The sequence below is a fragment of the Phalacrocorax carbo genome, chromosome 11 (assembly GCF_963921805.1).
Source record: "Phalacrocorax carbo chromosome 11, bPhaCar2.1, whole genome shotgun sequence".
Taxonomy (NCBI): Eukaryota; Metazoa; Chordata; class Aves; order Suliformes; family Phalacrocoracidae; genus Phalacrocorax; species Phalacrocorax carbo.
The window spans coordinates 16,038,085-16,062,899 of record NC_087523.1 but is presented as its reverse complement, the minus strand read 5'-3'; the positions used below and the strand labels follow the sequence as shown (position 1 = coordinate 16,062,899).

Below are 24,815 nucleotides of genomic sequence, written 5' to 3'. Positions count from 1 at the left end.
TGGTCTACGTTCTATCATAGGTTGCATTGGTGATAGTAAAAGCTGAGTTAATTAGAAAGAGGGAAGAAGTAGTGATGGGGAGATTATTCAGGATCTTCCGAGTTCTGATGATGTCACAAACTTATTGCAAAGTTCTGTGAAGCCTAAAGTTTCTCTTTTCCTCTCTTAAATGAAGTGGTAAAAAAAATTAAGCATGTAGGAGTGCAGGGGTTAATTAGTTATGGCTTGATTTTCAGAAATGCTAAGCAAATTTCAACTCATTCCTGGTGTACTTTATCTTAGAAAAATCAGGCCAAACAGTGTTATATTTCTTTGCAGCATTTATAAAGGCTAATATTGCTCCTATAACCTAAATCTATCTTGGCCATCTCATTAGGGGTCTGGGAATTAATGCAGGACATATGATGCCTGGATTAATTCCTGCCCGAACTAAGCTCAAGCACACAAAGAGTGTTAGACCAGTGATATGCCACCAATTAGTGTGGCACACGACTGCTGGCTACTCCATGCTGTCTTTGCATGGAGGTACAGGAGGTGGTGCTGCCAGTGTCCATGGCTTGGAGCACCTCCGAGCTAGCCACTGGCATTTCGGAAAGTCAGTCTGTCTGGGCTTGGCACTGCCCTGCATGCAAGGCTCTGCGATTCTGTGATCTGTTCTGATCCCTGATGAACTACAATGATCTGTGCAAATTGAAATGATCTGGGAATTCTCCTAACTTCACCTTTTAGCCATTGACTCTCATTATGCCTTTATCTGCTAAACAGGACAGCTCCCTACTAATACTGTTCCTTCCTGGGTATATTAACTTCTTCTAGGCTGCAGCTGAGTCAGCCCTAAACCGTTTCTTTGTTAAGCCAACCTGGTGGAAGTCTTGGGGTCCTTCACCAACATATGCATTTTCCAGTCTCTCTGTCACTCTTGGTCCTTTGCAGCTTCTCATCATCCTTCTTGAATTAAAGGAAGGCTTGCATCAGCATTGCCATGAGCACCAAATAATAGAAGTAATATAACTTAATATCTCTGGTTGTATTTCTTCTAACTACAGCACTGTGGCTATTTAACTGTAACCCTTAAAGTCTTGTTCAGAGACATTGCTTTCAATCCTGTGAGCCTACCTTCCCATCTTTGTCCTCTGAAGCATGACCCTGTATCAGTCCATACTGAAACAAATGCTATGTGCTTGCCACAGGTAGCTAGTCCCTTTGTATTACCTTACAGGTCTAAATAAAACCAGGAAAAAAATAACTGCACAATTTGAATCACCATTATTCTTACTTTTTCATCAGAAAAACTATGTCAATACTTGAAAAGAACAGAATTTTAGTATCCTGCTTTTGTGCAAAAATATGATAGGAAAGAAAATCCCAACAAAAATATCTAGATACAGTTACAACCTTAGAGGTCACAACTGTGCTGTGGCCAGTGGGAGTCTTTTGTGGGTGAAGTTAATTCCTCTGTGGAGACCAATCTAAGGCCTTTGTCCCAAAAATTCTTCAAAAATAGGTTCCCTGCAGCAGGTAGGTCGCTTTTACTCAGGATTGAATTTTAGTCTGTGTGCATATCAGATGAATAGGATTTGGTTCAATGAAAGACTCTGAAGGGAAAATTTTTTCAAGCTCTGTGATGTGCAAAACCACCCAACCTATCAAGAAGAAAGGCATGAAAAAAACAATAGAGAAACCAAAAGTATAAAGGAGGAATAAAGATCTCCTTCGGGATAAGCCAATGGAACATGCGTGGGTGGAAAAGCACACAGGAGAGATATGGAAAGTATTCAAAGAGAAATTACTGTATGCCCAATGGTTACGTGTGCCATTGAGCTATAAATACTTCAGGACTGGAGACAAGGGTAAAATTTATACAAGGAAGTGGAAAAAGTCATCTGATGCAGGGAAAAGCTCTCTAAAAGCATAGGAAAATTGAAAAAATTGAGATGGAGAATGGGAAAAAAAAAGTCCAGTTAATGACATGAAGAGAGCAGGTCCAAAGACACATTTACTTCTTCCACGTATGGCCTTCTAAGCGTGCATGTTTATCAAAATCTTATTGTTAGCAATCTTGTTAGCACTTGACTGCTGTCAAGTGTGAAAGACTTTTTCAGAAGCACACAGGCTTCTGAACCACCTGTACCACAAAGGCTTAGCATGGCCCTTTGGAGCCACCCTGGCTAGACTGCCTGGTTATCCTGCATTTCTCCCATCGCCCTCTGGATCCACCCACTGCCTCCCACGCCGTCTTACGCTTGACACTCCTGCGGGTCCTGACTGCTTTTCTATTCTGCATTTGTTCAGCATCAAAGCGGCCCAGTGCCTTCATGTGCCCTGAGACCAAGCAGGGCTACAAATTACACCAAGGGTGCCGAGGCTGGCTGTTTATAGCTCCATAGCTGATGCACATTCACTTCTGTTTGCCCAGCAGCATACCTGGCTATTGACACTTACAGGCAGGAATTTCACCTCCCCAGGTGACGGATGTGAGTATACAAATAAAATATTGAAAATCCTGTAACTACCACTACACATTGAGAAACATTACAAGGCCTATGTCCAAAGGTGTGAACAACTTCCAGCAAGGGTAATTATGCATTACCTTAAGGAATTAAGGTTCCCCAGGGCAGGATTCATCTCACCCGACTTCAGTTATTTAAGAGCTCACTGCTTACTCCCAGCTAATTGTGTAGGCTCGTTTCTAGAAATCGTGGAGGGAGAGAGGCTCCTTCAAAGACTCCAGGTCTGACTCTCCAATGAAGATGGCATGGAAGGGCCCGTCTCTTGCCATGGACAAGCAGCTTGTTGGGCAAGGCATGGGTGGCTGCCAGGTGACTTCGGCCGCATTGTAGGCAATTCTGTTTTCCATAACAGAAATGGTTGCACTGTTGTAGTATTTTGGGGATGTGTATCAAGAGAACAGAAGGAATATTTCAAAGAAGGGGATGAAATGTACCTTCAAAACCCCCTTTGACACAAGCAGCTGTACACTGAAGCCCTGTGAAAGCTCATCCCAGCGGGAGACACTTTGCCACCGCTGTCTTTTCATGACGGGCAAGCGCATTTGCTCTCTTTTTAACCATAAAGCCTCTGCTGAGTGAAATCAGCCCCCCCATACAGAAGGAACACGAATCACACATGCAGTCATACTTTGCCCTGAGAAATGGGCACGCAAAAGCCGAGCACGACTGCCTGGTCCCCCCCGTCCTACTTGCTTTGCAGTAATTACATAAGCAGCATTTGCCTGGCTCCTACTTTCTTGTTTCCTTCGCTTGTTTTCTGATTTTTAGGACAGCGTTTACTCGAGTTACACTGACCTCTTTTGCAAGAGAGGGCAATATATTTTCTGACTAAAGCCTCTTATCTTTAATAACCCGGCACATTTACTGCCCAAGTCAATAGTTAGACTTGGGAATTCTTTTAATTAGAAAAACGACCACTCTAATCAATAGTGAAACCTGAAAGCCCCGTGTAACAGAGAAGCAGCTATGCAGAAATCTAGACCATCCGCAAGCAAGGCAGACACCTACAGCAAGCATCATACTCATTTTCTCCTTTTCATTCAGCAGTGGAAAACATGTGAACATATTGCAGGGCATCCAAACAACCCTAAACAGAGTCATCTGCGACAAGTTCTGCTTTAGTTATAGTGGAATAAAAAATGGCAGCACCACTGATATTCAGGCCTGCTAAATATCACCCTCTTCATAAAAAAAAATGGGTACTGGTTAATATATTCCACAATGGTCCCTCCACTCCTGCCATTGTGGTTTAACCACGCAGCTGTGGGAGGCCATCAGCAGCATGGTGGCTTATCTGCCTTCGCTAGGAACTTACCAAACATGAGCTGAGGGTTTCCTTCTCAGAGCTGCAGCTGCACAGCATGGGTAGCAGCTAATGCAATGGCACAGATAGCAAAAATCCCACTAAAGCCAGCTGGCATGGTGATGGCATTTCTCTGTAACCCATGACAGAGCCAGGGTAATATAAAAACTATTTTATTCAGGATATAAAAATTGTGTCATGTGGAGGAAAGGGGTGAACAAGGGAGCAGAAGACACTTGATGAGGGGGAGAGGAGAGAAATGGGTTAAACCAGAACGTAACAAAGTACAGAAGGTCCAGCTTGGTCCAGAGGTCCCATCCTCACCTTGCTGCCCGCTGGACAGGGCTGCGATGGCCAGCACGGGGACACGGTGCGTGCAGGGTGCGCAGGCTGCACTGTGTGCATCCTAGACATGCGTTAGAATGCCGGATGGTTGCTTGAAAATCTACTTGTCACAGGCTCCTATGGAGAAAAATCTAGTCCCCCAACTTTTAGCTAAGCAGTTGCCAACCTCCTGACTGGCAAGGCTGAAAATGGACACAAGGGATTTTGCTTGAAAGCCTTTGCAGAGGGTGACTGCTGGTTAGTGAGTACTGAGCACCTTTTGTACCCAGCCCAGCATGATGGTGCTTCTCTACTCAAACAGAATGGAAGATTAATCAGATGTTTAAAATTACTATTCAAAAGATATTCTGTGTCATAAATATCCAGACTCAGAGCAGTGCATTCAGCAGCACATCCGAACCCCCTTCCTCTTCGTGAGAGGAACAGAAACTGCTTCTCAAACAAATGAGAACAAGATTTTTGTTTTGTTTTGTTACAAAGAAAAATCAACTGATGATAGCAGACATTAAAAAAACAACCCCGCTTAATTATAATCTTTCTGGAGCAACCAGGATGGCTTCAGATTATTTTACATAACTGTGTTAAATCCCCCCTGAGAATTATTCGCCTCCTACACTACAGGGTGCCTGAGCTTAAAAGATGGCCAGTTATTTAACAGGCTTCTGAGTAGCTTAAAAATGTACCAGCACTTGCTGCAAAAGAACAATTGCGAGTGGGTTTACTTCGTTACCTCCACAGCCCCTCTACAATTGGCAGGAGATTGTTCTTTGATGGTGCATTTTATTTTGAAATGTGTATTGCACCTGTCCTGCTGTGTATTCAAATTGTAATGAACTTAAAATATATATATATATATGGCCAAGGCTTGGAGTCTCTTTTCAAGCAGTATTTGCAGTAGCAGTCTTGCAAAACTTTACTTGTCAGCTTGCACAAATACACCATTTTTTGCTTCTATAATTTGGAAAAGGAAGGAACATCTTGCTTTCCTGCATCAGCTTCCTAGAAAAGGAGAAGCAATCTGACTAATGAATAGCCCAATATTTTTGCGGGGACTTAGAAATGTGACTGGGAAAGGAAAAGATGGCAAGATTCAGCCCCAGCTGTGCTGTGATCTTTCCTTCTTGAGTTACATTTATTTCTTTTGATTTTTGGTGTTTACGGTATGTTTCTAATCACAATTCTCTATGTTTACCTAACATAAATTATGAAGATAAACAACAAAGTGGGGAGAGAACTGAATATTTGTTCATGGACTTTTAAGCCCAGTAACTTTCAAAAGAGTTTGCCTGCAGACTACTGGAAGCAATGCCTTTGTACCACCTGAGTATCCCTCACCAGACGGCGAGCCTCTTGCCTGGGCTTCAGCAGGCAGCAGGACAATTTGTGTCTTCTCTCCCTCCACTGTCTTTTCTGCGTAGAGGTAGATCTTGAAGCAGGTAAAAGGAGTAGGCAATTTGTGGGCTTTAGCATGGCCCAGGTATTATCTTCACTGCCATAGAGACAACAAACAACAATGATGGTAATATCTTCATTTTCCTCTTGCTCTGATGGCCTGGCAGCAAAATATGTCATCTGTTAATCAAATTCTCAGTGAGCTGTACAGGGACAGGAGTGGCTATTAGCTGCAACCATGAAGATTGAAGAAGTGCAAAGCCAGATGCAGCAGCTCTTTCTCAGTTGTTGATGGTAAAAACCAATCCATATATCCCAGAGAGCTGTAAAAGGGAGCTGAAGGCATTCCTGAGCATCACTGTACCACCACCAGCACCCTTGGGACTGCACCTAATGAGGCTGTGGAAGACTTTTCTGTTATTATTTTTGGTGGTTAATCCAGCTGAGAGCTGGAGGAGCAGCACCGTGCTCACGGTGGGCAGCCAGCTGCGAGAGCAGCCTTTGGAGGTACACCTGAACTCTCTGCCATCATCAGCTCCCAACCCACCCACAGAAACCTTTTACTTATATCCATGACCTTGTCTTCTTCCAGCAGCAGGAGAGCTGTAAGGACTGGAGTTATTGCTGCTGGGCTCAGGTTAAACCTCATGCTGGGAGGTTCAGGGGAAGGTCCCCTTGTGCCTGATGGCTCTGGTCCCTTCTGCCAGCCCCTTCCACCCAGTAATGCTAATCCTGCTGGTGCAGGTCAGGGAATGGGAGGAGGAGGCACTTTGTGGACTCAGTGTCACCCCTTCTTCATAACCTGGTGCTGGATTTCATGTGTTTGTGGCAGGCCAGAAGGGAAAATATGGCCCTGAGCATGATGACCGTCATTCTTGTAACCAGGGACGATGTGAACCCTTCAGCACTGAAATCAAAACCGACGAAGAGGACTCATAGGCTGGTCGCTATGTGAAAAAAACAATCTCCTGCAAACTGGCCAGAAAGGAGTATAGACCTCAGTCAGCAGTTACAAACCAGTTGAGAAGGACAGAAGTTCATCATGTCCCAGGCAAGACTAGGTTACATGCATCCCCGAGCTGCAGACTGATCCTAATGCTTAACAAAAGGGTAAGTTGAACCTCGATGCAAACGCAGCTGTATGGGAACCTGCAGGGTCACGTCTGCTGCCAGGAATCCCTCGGCACTGCAGCACTGCGGATCAGCACCCGGCCTCCCTTCACACTTGGTTGAAGCTGTTCAAGAGGATGTGCCAAAACACGGATCTCTGAGCCCAGAAGGGAAAGGATACAAGCAGAGTTCAAACTGACAAAGAGACTGTGCCACAACAGCTGAAATGAGCTCCAGAGCGAATGGAAGAAGGAACCGAGCCTGAGCAGCCCTGTGGTGACCAGGCAGTGGCTAAAACACAGACGGTTTCTCATGAAAACTCTTTGCAGAGCTGGAGATGGCAGCAGTGGGCAGCACGTTGTGCTGGCTCGGATGAATGGATGAGCGGCACGGAGGACTGATCAGTCCTGCACCGGGACCTGCATCATGATCTTGGACCATGCCAGGGTCCAGTCCCCACATCTCTGCATCCTGACCCATCCCATATACTGTGGGCTGCAGCCAGCTCTGGGCCCCCATCTCGCCCAGCCTCTTGAGGCTGTGAGGTAGGAAAGAGGAACTCTCCTTCCCTCTCTTTCTTTCTCTGTATATGTAAAATTTTTCATCTGAAATAATGTAAGCAAACTCATCTAGAAACAAGAAACTTGAGTCAGCTTTCCGAGAACACTCTGGAGGGAGATTGATTTTGTGTTTGTGAGGGTGTAAATCTGGGCTTCGCAACTTCAGCTGAACTATTTTGAATTTGTCCTATATAACAAAACTGGCCATTTTTGAATACAAATAGAAAATACAATAATTGATATTAAATACCTTCAACCCCATTTTCATGGGCTCTGTATGTTGGAGCTAGGATAAGTGCCTTCACGCTCTGCGATTAGTATAAAAGCTACATGACTACCTGGTATTATTATATGGCAGAACTGACAGGGAGGTACAAACCTCATTTTAAATGCTGGAAAGAAAGTTAAGAGTACCTAGCTGACGAGCTTATCTTATTCACCCTCTGGGTTTGCCACTTACTCATTTCAGGGGAATAAACATACATCATTTACACTTGTAAGTACATTATGTCCCTTCTTCCCCTTAAATAAATCCCAGTAGGGAGCACTGCAATTGAGCTGCCAAAAAGGAAACCTTGGAAAAAGTCAAAACACACTATTTTAAAGCCTGAGCACATTAAAAATCTACATTGTCTGTGTGACAGATCTGTATTTTATAAATCAGACCTCTAACCAGCTTTCTAAAATATAATGAGGTGTCCCAATTACTACTGGCAGCTCAGCGAGCAGGGAGCGGGGGCACACAGGAGGAGCACTGCAAAGAGCAGCCCCAGGCACCCGCCCCATGCAAGAACAACGTCACTGCCACAGCACCTCAGTCTACCAGGCGCAGGGAGAAACCTGCAACTGGCGAAGCAATGAAGCATGTGGGGAAATTTTTGCTCTATTCTGTAACTTTTTACAAGGAATTCTAGCAACATTCGAAACACTGGGTCCGCCTCCGAAGCACGCTGCCCTGGCTGGCAAGCAGCGCGTGGCTGAGCTAAGATTTGGCTTTGAAATGGAGGACACTGCCCATCCCTCTGCAGGCCGGTACAAGCAGCCGGGTTGCCTCCCCTCTTGTCTGCGGTCCCCTTGCAGGGATGGCCCGGGGAAGCCTGCGCAGGGACCCTAACTGGGGCACTGGCCCAGATCCAGAGTGGTGCTGCCCTGGGCATCTGCTGTCCTGAGCCCAAGAGGATCATCATAACCCAGGGCTGCATCCTCTTAAGTCCCTGTTGGCAACAAAGAGAAGGGATACACTCAAAGCCCATGCTCCCTATGCTAATTTAGGTGTTCACCTACAGTACCTAGGTACCCAAAGTATCTCCATTGACTGGACGTTAAAAGTCTGAAACGCAGACTCCGTAGCAGGTGCTGAAGTCGATCGCTGCTGGCATACACGCTGATTAAAGAAGTGCCAAGGAGAAGAGACTTCCAAAGGATGTCCTAAAATTATCCCCAGGGGAACAAAATAATCTTCCCTTTTCCAACCAGCCTGAGATTATTTCCTAGCATGGACGGAGTGCCGCCCCTTCCTCAGCACAACCAAATGCTACATGGGAAAATAAAGTTGAAATGTTCTCGAGCACAAGGCGATTAGCGGAGGGTTAGGCTAAGCAAGTGTGATTTCCATTGAAAATAAAAGATATTTAAGGTTTATGTAACTTAAACATTGCTGCTGTTCAATGAACTGTAGAAATTAAAGAGAAAAAAAAAACCCCTGCATCAAGCCATCTGTGCCTCCTGTCTGTTCAGCGTGGGGTAGAGTCTTAACAAAGAAAGATTAGTGTGTGGAAATGGAAAGAACCATGTACAGAAAAATGCAAATAGGCATCAGGACTGCAGAGCCAGAGCAGGGGCTGAATTGTTACCTTGAGACAAATGGGTAGGGCAGCATTTCCACAGTTCATCAGGAATCAACCTGTGTCTCAGCTAAACCTTTCGAGCTGCGAGCAGAGAATTAAGGAGCGCCAGAGAGGAAGGACCATTCTTCTGCACAGAAGACTCGCACCTCACAGGCTGCGGACACCTCGGGGCTGGGTTTCTGCAAATGTTATGAAGGATGCAGAGGGAAGTGTCAGAAAAACAAGAGGGAGAGGAAGAACTTCCCCTGCTTATGGCCTGAGCCTCACAGAAAGGTAAAAGTGGCAGATGACCCACAGGTAGCACCTACATACCGCAGGGCAGAAGGATGCTCAGGACAGCCCCTCACCAGTGTGAGCTGAAGGGTCTGTGCGAATCACACCTGCTGTGGATCCGGAACTCTCTATGTCGTCTAGGCATGATTGTTCGTATTAATCATGCAAGGCAAACCTCGTTACCCAGCCTCAGAAAAACTTGTCTTTAGTTTTTCATGGGCCACATGTAGAAATAACAAAAGAACATTTTTACTTGAAACCAAAACTCCACAAAATCTTTTGGTCACATTTCTCACAGAAAAGTAACAAAATGATCTGCAAATGGCACTGCTGCTGAGTCTCATTTGTCCCCTTTCCTGGGGGAGCTCTGACCTCAAAAATCCCCGAGGGTTTCATAATCGATCAGGATCTGTATTTTCCAGGAGAATGCCTTATTTAAAAAGCATCTGAAAGCTGGCTCTCAGCTAATCCCTTCACAACAAAAAGGCACCTTTCCCTGCTTTCTTTTCTCTGCTGTTTTTCCTCTTTCTCTCTGCCATTTCCTACACTTTCGAGCATATCCAAATTCCTGATTTCTGATTCTTCCCTGTCCCCTTCTCTGTGATCAATTCTTAGTAAAAGGGTAAGTAAAAGACGTGGCCCACTTCATGCTTTCATGCTCCTCGGGGAAGAGCAGGCCACAGGAAAGAAAGAAATGGGTATATGAGCCACACACCCCTTCTCCACCACCAAGCCTGTGAGCAGGATGGCAGCTCTGATCTCAGAGTACAGAAATACCAACAGCCCCTGTTTAGAAAAAGTGAATTTTCCTAAACGCTTAGGCAAACCAAAGGCTTTGGAGCTGTTATTAATAGACTGGGATAGCTGGGAGAAAACTTACTGTATACATAACTAAAATGTGTCTAAGTATTTTGGAGCCATGGATTTCTATTTTTAGAGAGATGTGGGTAGTTAAGTAACCCCTGGCTGCTTGTGTCAGAGAAGCAGTAGCAAGTGACCTGCCTACGGAAAACCCCAAGCCACAGAGGATGGAGGAATGAAATAATTTCCTATAAAACTGAAATAGAGCCTTTCAGCTGAGGGACACCCAAAGTGCAATACAAATCCAGATGGACAGACAGCCACTTATCGCTGGGTGAAGCCCAGCCAAGTCTAGGGTAAAAGGCAGCAGTGCAATAGCAAGAGAGGGGCATGACCCACCAGCCTAGGACAGGAGGTGTGGGAAAGCAGCTCTACCATCAAAATCACAGGGGGCATTTCAGGTAGGGACTGTACCATTTTTCCTATGGGCACTCAGCCACGGAGCCGGAATTAACAGCCCTTCCTCAGCCAACAAATCCCACAAGTGGTCAGGGCCCCTCAGGCCAGGAGGAGGATGGCTCCAGCAGCCCTGAGGTGCTGCATGTCGGCTTGACCGCAGGTCCAAAAGCAAAGCACCTGTGTGCAGCATCCAAGGCTGCAGCCCCCCAAAGCTGCACAGTCTCCCTGAATATCTCCCCTGTAGCAACAACCGCATTTCAAACCTTGTTATCAGGTAACACCAAATTGAAAGGGGTGAGAGGCAGGAGCAGAAAAGAGAAAGATTTCTGTAGTTTCCGATGAAATATAAATAAAACTGGTTTTCATTGGCGCACAGTCTAGGGAAGAGGCTGTTCAGGGCTTGCTGTGCTCAGTCATCTGCAGAGAGCACAGGGCTCACCACTCCATCGCTACAGGCTTTGGCAAATCTGGGATTGAGGTGACTAAATGCCCCAACCATGTTCAAACAGTCCCTGAGAATGGCCGATTTGCCCAATTTCCAGCTAACCTTCTTAACTTGATGCTTCATGGGGGACCATTAAATAGTTATAAGCAACAAGCGTGGAGACAGCCTCCTGTGGGCTTTCAAGACTTTTCTACGAGTCTAGTATTTAAAAGGTTAATCACTCCCTGTGGTGGCCAAAAAAGCCTACTCTAAAATTAATTTGCCTTGATCACTTCCTTTTCATAAGAACAAAAAACCCCCCATATTTTGGTGCAATTAAGAGAACATGGCTTTGTCCACTTAATTCATCTGGAGTAGTACTGCCAAGCACCTGGGGAGCTGCAGAGAGGTAAGCAGGCCAAGAGCTGGTGAGGATCTGATGATTTGATCTGTGTCACAGTCCTCTTCCTTCTTTAAGAAGAGCTGAAAATTTTATTAGGGGCATCCAGGAGGATGCTTGTGATCCTTCTATGTATAGGTCAGGTGCTTATCTTAATGGCATCTCCACCCATCATCAGCTCAGACTATTAAATGCAAAAGTGGAAAAACACAAGAGCAGTCTTAGAGGTGTCTGTATGGATAGGTGGATAGTGAACCCAGAAGGGAATAAAGTTAAATTCTCCAGTTCATTCGAAGTGGAGATTGTCAATCTCTTCTCCTTTGTCACATTCCAAAATCTGAAACAAAAATATTCTGTGAAGAATTCTCCCTGCAGGTATATTAATTATATTCTGATGTAAACTCTGCAAACCACCTCCTATGCCATGGCCAGTTATTCCAGGTGTTAGCTGACTCTCACTTCAAACACCAGAGAGGAAATGGATGTAGTGGGACCACAGACACCTGTGGGCTCTGAGCAGTGAGGACCACCAGCACTGTTAGTGTCTCCAGGAGCATCACTCAGCAGCATCATCTCAGGTACCTGCAGGCAGTCAGTCTGGGTTTGGGATTAGCCACGCCATGGTGATGGAGGCAACAGAGCTGATGGCTGCTTGGGATCTTTGGATCAGGCTCAACTTGGTTTCTTGAAAGGGTTTAACTACTTCAAGTGCAGAGACCTGGGGAGCAGATGGCAGAGGTGGACAGGACCAGGTACAGAGGCAATGAAGGTGCTGGCGTAGAAGCAGCACAGATTTGGTGTGGCTGCCGTTGAGCTACTAAGCAAGGCTGGAACCAAGCTTGATTCCTGCAAACGTGCCTGAGAGGCTGCATGGTTCCTCCTGGGACCCTAAGGTAGGGCAGGATTTGTTCACATGAGAACAGCTCATGTAGCTCCAGCAGTCATTGTGCTGCACGTGAGCTGGTCTTTCTCCCTGCCCCTGGGAGCTCAGGGCAGGTACACCAGGACAGTGCTTACATAAAGAGATGACCCAAAGGAATTTGTTAGAAACTGCCCTCTGCAAACTCAGGGAGGCTGTATTACCTATTGCCTTCCCTTGTTATCACAGGGGTCCTCCTTACAAACACAGAAAAAAAACACTTGCCAATTTTTGGAACATCACAACGTATTATATATGCCCTGGAAAGGGAGAAACCCCAGCTCACATCCAGAATGGCTGTCATGAAGCGACAGGCTCTGGGCGAAAATTTTAGATCCTGAGGTGACAAAAAGGTAACATGTAAGTAATTGTGGAGCTCCAGTAAGGAGCACTGCGGGGACTGCCATGCCATGCTTTTAATTGGTGTGAAGCACTGGGAGCAGACCAACAATGATACACATCAGTCAGTGATCTGGCTCGCTGATTTTGCTTTGCATTTCCTTCTCACTAGATAAAGGCTGTGCTGATGGATATGCTGTTGTTGTCTAAGAGGGGATATAAATGCTGATGAAATAATTCAAAACTCCCAAAGATACTGAGCAAAAGGAGGTGGGAGATTCCCAGCCCTGGTGTTCTGGCACTCCATTTGGCAAATTTTCCTTAGGACCTACGACAGGGAGTAGGTGCATCTTTCAAAACAGATGAAAGAGGAGCAATGTCCTGCCAGTGCAGTAATTCCACTGGGAAGGAATCTCCCAAGACTGAGATCTTCACTGTGGATGACATTGCTCAAGAGCTGCTTGAAAGTGGCAGTTTTTGCTACCATATTCCAGGCAATTGGGGTTCAGTTGGGTCCTCTCCTTCTCTTTCCATTTTCCTCCAAACCCAGTGACGTTTCACAAAAGCCTGGAAGTGTTGGAGATAGGACCTTCTTCTGGAGCTGGGTGAGGACCATGGCAGGAGGCTGGCTCTCATGTGGCCGTGGTCTGGGGAGGTCAGTGCTGGGCTCCCAGTCCTACAAGAAAGGGCAGCCATGAATCCTCCTTGATGTTCCCAGCGAGGCAGACATGGGTGGCAGAGGAACCAGACAGATTCACTTGGTGGCACGTGACTACGAAGATGGGGCTGCAGGGCCCTGATAAGCCATACTTCCCCTCTGCTCAGAGGGGGACTGCTCAAACCACAGCTGCAAGTCACAGACCTGGGTTCAGCTCGCAGGGAATTTGAATTCGGTGCTTGACCAGCCATTGGTAACAATGGTCTTTGCTACTATAAAACTCTCTAAAACACAAACATCTGTGTGTGAACATTACTGTGGCCTTGTCTTGATGACAGAAAAATAAATACCTCCTTTGACACAGCCGTTGTCATGGTACATGGTAACTATGGAACCTTTCACACTCATCAGGTGTTTTCAGATGGGGGGAAAAAAAGATCTTACCAGGTATAAACAAATGTGAAAGATATATATAATATAAAGCAGCACCATAATTAATGGAATACAAACATGTCTGTGTCTGAATGAAACCAAAGTAACTATAGGTTTTCTCCGTTCTCTCCCATTTTTCAAATAATTCTTGAAAATAAATATTTGGGGTATTTTTCATGCAAGAGACAGAAAGAGAGGAAAGACATGCATCATTCTTTACAAGCTATTATTTTTATATTCCTAAATAGCTGCTGTATTAAGAAGCCAAGAGAACATGACTGTGTATTTAGTCCCAAAACAAACTCAGTATGAGTAGAGCCAGTACTGGCTGCTCTCCCAAGGGCCTTGCTCTAACATACTTCTGCTTTGATTTGGAAAACCATCTTTAGGGAAAGAAAAAACCACAGGCCCATGCCTGCCTGGCCACTTGTCTGCCCACAAACAGCTGGTCATGGTGCTAATGAAGGCAGGATCGGGATTGCAAAAGATGCTTCCCCCCCTCAAAAGAAAAAAAGAAAAGAGAAAAAAACCCCCAAGCACCTGAAACCCCCAAAGTTTATGCACTGATGCACTGGTTGCTGACCTGAGCCTCATTTTGCACAGGCCATTGGACAGACTTCAGAGGGTAAGACGTTTTAATTGCTAATGGCCTGGTCTGGATTTCAACACGCGACACGGAGATAAAGGACTCTATATCCTATTATCAGGCCCCTGAGCAACTGTTACATCTTATTAAGTGTAACTAGATTCATAGGTCAGAATCCCATACACAGAGAGTATATGTATTTTCTTTGACTGGAAGCAGAGTATTATTAGGGCATTCCTTTGCCATAATAATGGTTTGCGAGTTCCTAAGCGGAGCCCTTATATCAGGCTTTGATATTTTTACTTTCATGCTACAGCTGTTGAAGTGACAAAGCTGGGTTGGAGAGCTATTTGTGCAGCAGGGATGAAGAACAGACACAGATTGCTGCTCTTTCATGTCGCTTTCCACCCAAAAAAGGTCTAGGTAAAAGCACTCAGATAGCGCTGTTGTCATCGTTCTGCAGAGAGAGGAATCAAGGCCAAGCACAGCTACGGGCTTTGCATAAGATCACACAACAAAGCAGAGCAAGGGCACAAGCAGAAGTGAGCACGTGTGATGTGGCAGTGCTCTCTAACCAACAGACCGTCACTTCCTTCGCTAACCCTGCAACGGGAAGGGGGAAGGCAGAACTGAGCTCTCAATGACTGCACACTCACCAGTGACTTCGTGCCCAAGAGAAAGACAGGGATTTTCATACAGGTCAACTTCCAGGCCAAGTTAGCATCAATACAATCCCCTAAGAAACAAGGCCATCAAGAACAAATGCTGGATATATTGCATTTTAAATGCATGCCTCTCCTTAAAGCTTTAGAGCTTTTGCTTCTAAATAGACGCCTGGCCAGATTCTGTTCCATAGTACACCCGCATAGCTCCTCTGAAGGCGACAGAGCTGCGTCTACTTTTATCAGCTAAGAATCTGATCCAGCCCTCTAAGAAAGAAGGGAGCATGCAGCGTTCGCCTCCTCGCTGCCTCATGTAGCGCTGCTTCCCACGCCAAACACTCAGCACCTTGCAGGACTGGGGTCTTCAGGGTGAGGCTTAACATACATTCTCTGGTAGTCACTGAACTGATTGCCAGCAGAGAGGGAACTGTAAGTCAGCGGTGATAACCGAGGCCCTGCTGAGCTGTCACCAGTGGGGAACCTTTACAGCTCTGAGAGGTTGATATTCTCTCATAAATAATACGTCTTCTAAGAGATGCTGGAGTTTGACTTGCGTTTCATTAAATGGTAAGAAAATGAGCTGATCCCTACTTTGAGATATGGAGACGTGTGGGTTTATTAGCTGCGTTACCCACCTCGCCCTTCTTTGAGCAACATATTTTTCTTCCAGTTGCAGAAAGTCAGATATTTTCAAGTTGAGGGCAAGAAACATGAAGAGGCATGTGAAAACCATAGTGCTGAGGGTGGCCTTTGCAGGCTGCATGAACCATTTTCTGGGTGCGCTGCTGATGCATTGTGATTAGATGCCATTTTAGCTCAGCGAGGAGCATTAAGTGATGCTGTTCTTTCTCTGTCCTGCTACATCTGGTCTGGCAGCAGAAAGCGCTCTGTGATTGAAGAGAGAGATTTTGCGAGGTGCAATCTTTCTTCAAATCCTGCTTTTTTTTTTCTTTAATTTCTTTTAGATGAGTTTTCAGAAGCACTGAAAACTCAATGAATCACTTGGCTGAATGGCCTACATAGTTTCCTCTTAAGTCAGCTTTGGCAGTGAGCCACTGAACATATTCTGAGGCTTCGCTTCGAGTAATACTTTTAATGGTGAGATTATTAAAATATTTGAAGCCAGGCCACCCATCCCTTTTGTACTCCACTCTTTGCACTTAACTGGGGCTGCAGAATCAGGCTGTAGAAACCTGGGCACAGAGGCACTGATCAAGGCGAAAGCTTGCCTCCAACACCGAAGGAATTTCCCTTTGGATGTAACATCATACACCCAACTGCAAGGCTGGGGCAGTCCTGCTGTGTGCTGCTGGTGTTAATGGCAGCTGGATGCGACCTCTGGAGCGATCAGGCCCAGAAAGGGCTCGTGCCAGCCCTGCTGATGAAGCAGCTGCTGCTGCTGCCTTCGTGCTCCCCTCATTGGGTGATGAAGACTATGGCAGCACCACGACAAGCAGCCTGCTCCCAGGCTGCCACCATGCAGCACACGAGGCACTGCGGGGCCTGATGCTCGGGGCAGGTACAAACCCACATGCAGTGTGAGTCGGCTTCACCTCTGCAATCATAGAATCATAGAATCCTAGAAGCATTTAGGTTGGAAAAGAACTTTAAGATCATTGAGTCCAACCAAAATCCTTCTGCCCCTTTGCTCTCGCTGGGAAGGTGGCTGTAATTGCCTTCTTTGTATTCCCCGTCAGGCTTCCCACACCTTGCTCTCCTTCGGGGATCCAACCCCGTCGGCAGCTGCCCTCCGTCCGCATGCCCGGCAGCACGATCAGGAGATCTGGCTTTGCGGAAGCTTAAAAGGACAGAATGCCTGCGGGTGGAGGAACCAGTTTTGGACAAAGAGTGCAAACAGCTGGGGGGTGTTTCAAACAGATCAGAGCCTGAATCAAAACTTCTTTATTCCAAAATTCACTCATCTGAGTTAGATTCAAATTTTGCAGGTGTCCCAGGGGATCCTCTTTAACCTGTTGCCGGATCTGGCAGCAAATTCTTCCAGTACTGAATTCTGAGTGACCCCACATCTCTGCACTCTCCAGTGAGTTTAGAAAGTTTTTTGACTTCAAGGTAATAATTTAAGAAGAAGGATGGTCTTTTTTTCTAGCAACTGGATTCCAATTAGGTTTCCTTTTCATTTCTAAAAAGGAAGCCACCATAATGCAAGCATCCTGCAAATGGATAATCTGATGCATGTACAGGAGGACAAGTTCAAACACATCTTACTGTTTTAAAGCACTGCTTGCATTCATTTTAGACTCATTTTAGCATGGCAGGTCACAGCAGTATAAACATTGTGGGGGAAAAAAAAAAGGCCGAGCTGGCAAACAGTCAGAACTTGCTGCTCCTGACCCAGTAACCTACTTTTTGAGCACCACCTAACATGAAAGCCACCCCTAGCTCAGACTGCAACGTCACCTCTTACTTAACTTCTTAGAGCAAATAGTGGGTCTGGCTGGGAAGAGTTAGACAAGATGTGGTCATCATTTACTTCATTCCGGCCACAAAAATCATTTAGGTTAGACAGGAATGCAGAGAGCGGTTTCTAACCTCAAGTCATTGAAAGCCACTGTCTGAACATGCATGCTTCACGCAGCAGAGTTTGGACGTAGGAGTCCATCATGCTGACATATAGAGCAACCTCAAATTTTGTCTACAGCATGAGTGCCACCATCAGCATCACAGCCACAGGTAAAGAAATTGTCTGAGCGAACACTGTATGAAGGAGACCTGTTTTATATCTGTAGTGCTGCTTTAGCTATTTTCACTCCAACCTGACCTGATGTGGTATTCAGAGACCACATAGCTCAGTCAGACAGGGAAGACTTGAGGACCCCTGTGACCAGCAAAAGCTGCTCTCTTGCGATAGCTCTCCATGCCTGTTCTCTCTTCAACGGGGCAATAGACATCAACACCCACCAGCTCTGGGATGGCATCCGCCGTCCTCTTCCCCTCTTTGCTCCCCCAGATCTCTCCCCCATCTCAGGCTTCTCTTCAATCCGAGGAGCAGCCAAGTTGATCCCGTTCTCATGCACTTTGCCACCTCTGTTCAGGTTAGTGAAGGATCTCGGGGAACTGCTAAATACGGCAGGAAAAGATGTATTCTCAAGGATATGCAGCATCCCTTTTCTCCGGGCACCTCCTGGGGTACTGGGAATTTTCTCCTGCATCTTAGAGTTTCTCTTCATTTTTTAATGAAAAAAGTGGCATCACTGGTTGAAATGCACCTGGATACAGTGTTGGTAGCGTGCAGACAAGAAAAGGGGCAACCCGTGGCACTTATCATCCAGAGACAGTCCACGCGTAACACCTGCTGTCCCCAAATGGGTCAGGCAACAAACACCAGCCACAAAGTTAGTATTTGTCTCACATCATCTATTTTCATGTTGTATTCCTGGGACTTCCAGGGGGAAAAAAAAAAGCCAGTTATACTACTGCTACTCTCCTGACAGAGCAAAGGAAGAGAGCTGGATCATCGGATCAATGCTAACGCAGAAAGGAGCAAGAAGACTTGCTGGGTGTTTTGGTAGTCTACATTTCACTTGAGCTAGTGGAGAGATATTGAGCGGCCTTTGCAGAGTATGGCAGAAGTCACGAGTGGAAAACTATCCAGAAGCCTGGCAAAAAGAAATCAGAGTTGCAAGACTTCCATGAGTGCCAGGGTGTCTCAGCACAGCCCTGGCATTGCGGGACCACAGAGAGCTTAATGGGGCCCCAATTCAGCAAAACACTGTCTACATCCTCAAAAGAATTTTGTTTGCCTAAAGCCATCGTGAGTTTTCCCATCAAAACACAAATGGAGATGGACTAGGAGTAAAGTTTCCAGGCAGTTTTCTGCTAGAAATAAAAGCAGCACAGAAACAGAAAATTATATCCATCCAGTGTTGCTTGAAACTATATCTGCCTCTGTGAACATCTTTAGAAATCAGTGTTCAATACTAGCCATGAGGAAGTAAAAGATAAACGGAAACACTAAATTCAGACTTAACATTTGAAAGGATTAATATTTTACTGGACATCAGGGAAAACAAGAGTAGTAAGGCAGAGTGAGAGAAATTAGAGGGAGCTCTTTAGGGAAACAATGGGAAGTGATTCTTTACTGGAATATGCCAATTTTTGCAGGTGATTTCTTCCATTGCACCTCTCAGCTGAAACACACACACAAAAAAAAAAAATAGGAAGAGGTGGAAATGAAATAATTTTTGGTCGAACATTCCAGATACATGCAAAAAGAAGTAGTTGAAATAATCAGAATGAAATGTCTTGAAGTTATTCCACCTTCCAGCTGGCTCAGACTGACTAAGATTTTATTTCTGTTGACACTTTGACTTCCCTATTGCAGAGCAGGAGGGGACAGGGCACTGCAGTATCTTAAAAATTCTAGTTACATTTTCTTGCATCATCACAAACTGGTTTTCCACCATCTCTTTTACCAGCAGTTTTAACTTAACCTAAGACTAAAAACATATGGAAGTATTTCACTCTAGCTGGCATAAGCACAACACGAAAGTAAATGTTCTGATACACATAAAAAGTCATTTTTCTTTACTACAATGTCTAATTTAGATCTCTGAAATTGTAAAATTAAAATCTATTCTAATCCATACTTGCACAGAAAATGCATTTCTAGCAGATGATAATATCTAACTGCTTATTACACAAAAATCCTCGAATGACTGTATTGTAAAAAAATAATTGCCTAATTACGAAATCCTGATGATAAAGACACCATTGTCATGAAAACATCTGGGCAACCAGCCCCCCCAGAATGCATGAAATTTCAATAGGCAGAGAAAAATCAGGAGGCAGATGTAAGAAGAGTTATAAAGAGGTCCAGAGAAAAAACATCACCCACTGCAATTTCTTTATCGAAGTGCGGGTGATGACTACAAACAAGCCTGTAATAACCTATTCACAGTAGCAGAGCAGTAAACATGTATGGGGATATGAGGGACAATTAACAAATATTATGCTTATTCTTGCATAACCTTGGAAAAAAATATACATCTACTCTACCTCTCTCGAATGACAACCTGGAAAACTATTAATGGTATCAGGGTGTTAGATGACTGTTTAGCAATCCGATGCCTTAGAATTACGGAGTTGTCAAATCTGAACAGAGGAACACTTAGTAGCATTTCTATAGCATTTAATTCACATTAAGCATCATTTAAATGATATTCAAAGAACAAACCAGGAACAGGAATAGGAACAAAGGAGGGGGAAAGGTCAGTTACACACAAACAGGAGAAGCACTGAGAAAAGTAAGAGAAGTTTGACTCTTGTGTTCAGTTCAGCCCAACAGGGCGAGTCACCAACAAGAAATCTGGTCTTTGTTGTAAATGTTATGTTAATAGCGAAGTTAGTGGCTATGCCTATTTTAGCCGCTTATGAAACAATTACAGCTTTTCTTGGAAAGCAGGGAGTACAATGACATTGTTATCCCAGAGGTGAGATGCTACGCCAAAAGGACCAGAGGAAGCACAAGAATGTCTACAGCAGGCTGGGGGATGCTGTCTAGGGCAAACAGACCTTGCCTGTGAGCCAGGATATGATGATGTGGAAGGAACTCTCCCAAAGAAGGGCTTTTCTCCTTTTCCACCTGAGCCCAAGGCCTGAAGATGCATACACCTATAACTGGCCCTGAGCACGCTGGTGATTCCAGGGAAGCTAATGAGGACCCATTGTTCAGATGGTTAAAAGTTAAATCTCAGAAAGCATTCCCAGGTCTGACAGCTCCAGTAGGTCTTGATTTCTTATCTCTAACTAGAGCTCATCACTGGCAGTGACTTTTCACCACCGATCAGCCTGAACCTTGGACTCCACAATGGAAACCTCACGTGTAAATAATCTGCAAGGCCCCAGAACCAGACCTTAGGGATGAGATATCAGAGGATGATGTATCAGTCACAGGATATGACACTTTTTATGGGGGTGATTACAATGCAGATGCCATTAAGAGCACAGTAGCCTTCTCACATGGTTGCCATCTGTGATTCTCTGCTAAAGGTTATATCAGGACTCCTGTTATAAAATGCTGCCGGCCAAGATTTATAATTCAGTGGACAGCCAAGTTCTCAGCCAAGAAGTCTTTCCAAATGAAAATTGTTTAGTTGTCGGTATTCTGCTCATGTTGGATAATTTTGGTCACTAACATGATAAAATCCACAAAGCAGCATCAGCCTGTGCATCTGAACTGTTTCCCATAAATGGCTCTGCAAAAGAGCCAAACTGATGGAGTCGATCATCTCCTTTGGTCTTGGGTCTGCCTGCTTGGTGTTCAGATGGTAGGATGAAACTCATCCCCCATGCAAAGGCTCACCGTAAGATTTGTACAGCACTTAAGTCTCCCCTCAGCCTGATATTTGGGCTTACAGGGAATTCTAGAAGCGTGCGTGCTGCAGAATGGCCTGCAGGGTACTGGTGAATAGAGTTGTACGCACTAGGAAAAGCTTTCGTATCTTCTAAAGATGTGTTATTCTTCTGCCAAGTAAATAAAGATGCGCCTGCTATTTACTTTCCAGCACATATTGCAAAGCTCATGTTAATTAAACTTCTAAAACACACAACAGAACAAATCTGTATTGACATAATGCCAACAAATTGTATACGAACTCTCCCCCATGCACTTAGTAAATATTTGCTTGGGAAAAAATAACATGCACTGTCCTGGACAAAGGACAACCCGCTTAGGGCACTGGAGCCAAGAGCCTCCCTTCTGTTCTCCAGGGCTCCAGAGCTGAAAATCTAGGATCCCCTGAGCCAACTTGCAAAGAGTTCAAACATCAGGCAAACACATCAGTAAGGAGACAGCCAGGATAAACCTCACAGGCCTGATGCCAGGCTCCCTGTTATGGTGGCCACTAGTAGCTCTGTGGCACCCGAGGATCTCGGTACAACATCAAAGACCTCAGGTTTTTCTCTGGGAGGTTTAAAGTTTGTAGCATAGGGTTATGTCAGTGGCTGAAAGGATGGCCCAAATCCAAAACCATCTGCAAAGCTCATCATACATTACATTAAAAAGTCCCTTTTTCTTCAGAGAAGCTCTCAACATTCCAGCACTAGAAACCTAGGAATATTGGGTCTGTTACTCATTTACCTTTAGGTGAATTTCCAAAGTACTCCACGTATGGATAGATTTCTAAAAAATATTTTATCTTGTCCAAAACATAGTTACTCTCAATAAAATGCACAAGGAACCCCAGTCGAACCTTGATGGACATTTACAGAATGCCCTTTTAGGTAACTCTAGTCCATTAAGGCAGTTGCACTCTGTTACACTACACAGTCACTAAATACCCTTGTTAATGGCAAAGCTGCCTCTGACGTCAGCAGACAGAGGTTCATCCTTAAAACCCCATGAAATTTCAATCTGTTAGTATCCTTCTCATTATTAATACATTGTTTTTCTCATGTTGACTTCCTGCTGAAGCACATGCAGAGACACATAAAAGTGGAAAAAAAAAAAAAAAAGAAAGGAAGATTATTTTAAACTGAATTGTTACTCAGACTCTCATACCTGTCTTTCAAAAACAGGTTAGATAGCATTACCATCCTGGATTAGAGGGTCTGGGATTTTGTCTAAATTTCCAAGTAATGGTCATGGGGAATTGCTTTTGGACACACGTAATGCTACTTATCAAAATACTATACTCCACACCTACACCACTGCTGCTCAGGAAAGACAGAAGCCTTTCTGTTGATTCCTCTATATGAATAAGATAAATACAGCTTATAAGAAGGCATATTTACATAAGTTTTGATGACTTGTGCAACAGATAGAGAAGCCTTAATGCACTTTTTTTCTTCTCCTACACACTGCTGTGTGCTCAGTGCTTTTTCAGGAGCTATTTCACAAAAGAATGTCTTAACAGCTTTTTTTTTTTCTCCCATATGTGAGCTGTTTCCAAACACCAGCGCTATCTTCTGTTTCAACAGCACTGTCACCCAGTGTATTGTTACTGAGCTGTTTGCAATGCAAATCTATTGTAACCACCAAATTTCAGCACTGGTGAATGCAAAGTGAATTTTTCATTTTGGCATTGCAATGCAATGGGACTGTATGTGTGAGAAGTCCCTACACAGCTGAAGCCCCTTATTCAGCGAATGCTGTAGTGAAACTTGAGCTCGTGCTCAGGTTCATCCCTATTCAACAAAGTACTGCTGTGCAAGATGAAAATTCAGTCTACTTTTCACAGCTTTTGTGTTTCAATAGTTTTAATTCAGCAGGGGGCAAGATTGCATATGTTACCCATGTTATTTCTAACGTGGATCAACTTCCTTAGTTTAGCATCTTTACAAAGAAGCCTTAACCACAGCATCTAGCTCAAAAGGATCAAAACCACCCCAGACTTCCCTCCCAAAACAACCAACCAAAACCACCCCAAACAAAATTATCAGCTTTAGCCTGCATTTATGGGTAGCTGGACGATGTTAGACTGACAGAACTGCTGCAGAAATACCTTCTGGTGGAGCCCAATTGGAACTTACCGTGAAGCGAGCAAGACGAGCCCAGGCTGCAGAGCTGTCCCCCTGCGCGCTGGCGGAAGCAGAGTGCCTACCTTCCCACTTTCCAGGAACAAACCCTAGCTTGTGTAAACACAGCCGGCTTGTGAGAGCCAGCAGTAGCTCACATGCAATCAGTGGCCCCTTCAGAGTAAGTTATCTTCTAACAACGATAAAGATCTAGACAGTGGAAATGTTATTTACAACTAAATTCCTCCAATAAACCCCCGGTCCAGGGCAGGCCAAGCAATCAGTGACCAGCTGGATTTCCAGAACACACTCTGCATGTGTGCATTGTACACCGTGGCCAGATTCACTTGAGACAAATAGCGTTAAACTTCTGAAAAGTGGCTTAGGACATCCAAACCTGGAAAGGGCCCAGTTTCCAAGAAATGTTCAATGTCTGGAACAACCAGACCTACATTCACTAAGACTCACTCTTGCCCAAAATGGTCATTAGGGCCTCTTTTCTTTTATGTGCCACTGATTTTAAATTACGCCACCTTCCTGCAAGATGAGCTATTTTTAGGGATGTAATGGCAGCTTTCTAACCCTGGTAATTTAATTTACTAATGTTCTTTGATGTCTGCACATTTTTTTAATTAATTTATTCTGGATGGCAGCAGAGTCCCAGATTACTGGGGAATTGAATCTCACCTGCAAAGTAAAACTTTTGGATGAGGTTCCTTTAAAGACTTCAGTAGAACAGCAGTATTTAGTAAAGATTTTCTAATACCTACATAGCAAAGATTTGAGAATACGAAAACTCAAAACTTTATTTTATTCAGCTTCATAGACAAAAAGATGAATTCTGCACTGATGGCTGATCCACTGGCACAGACATGAACAGAATGACACCTCTTGATGAATTCTACTGTATGCTTTAAACAAAAATCTATAGGAAAGAATTTAGTCTACCTAATGTCATAGGTTTTTTAAGTACTTTTTAGAGCTGGTCACAATCTGTATGCAACACTTAAAAAAAAATAAAATCCACAGCATTATGGAAGAGAAAACCTTTCTGCCTAAAAATATCTCTGTCTTACATTGCTTTGGAGGATTTATCCTCATACCTTTCCCACCAAGTACTTTTAACTCACAGTATTGTTTGTGATTGACCTTCTGGGAACATGGGGTTTAAGGCCAGGGCAGCAAACAGGTGCCAGTCTTCTCTGAGACTAGACCATGAAGGGGTTTTTATGGACTACATCTCTGATGCCTAACTTTAAACACAGGTTGTAGCCTCTAAATCAGTTGGACAATGAAAGTTTAACCATCACGGTAGGCAAG

General features: G+C 44.5%; 1 protein-coding gene across 4 annotated transcripts in view; it reads right to left on the bottom strand.

The window, feature by feature from the left end:
* The window catches only part of PASD1 (PAS domain containing repressor 1), a 96,136-nt gene extending 72,555 nt beyond the window's left edge, over window positions 1–23,581 (bottom strand). For 2 of the 4 annotated variants that reach the window (XM_064463203.1, XM_064463206.1), the window contains exon 1: window positions 23,511–23,581. The gene's annotated coding sequence lies outside the window, so the exon portion shown is untranslated. The remainder of the gene's footprint in view (window positions 1–23,510) is intronic. The other 2 variants (XM_064463207.1, XM_064463205.1) reach the window with 2 other exon arrangements.
* Between the last annotated feature and the right edge of the window lie 1,234 nt (window positions 23,582–24,815).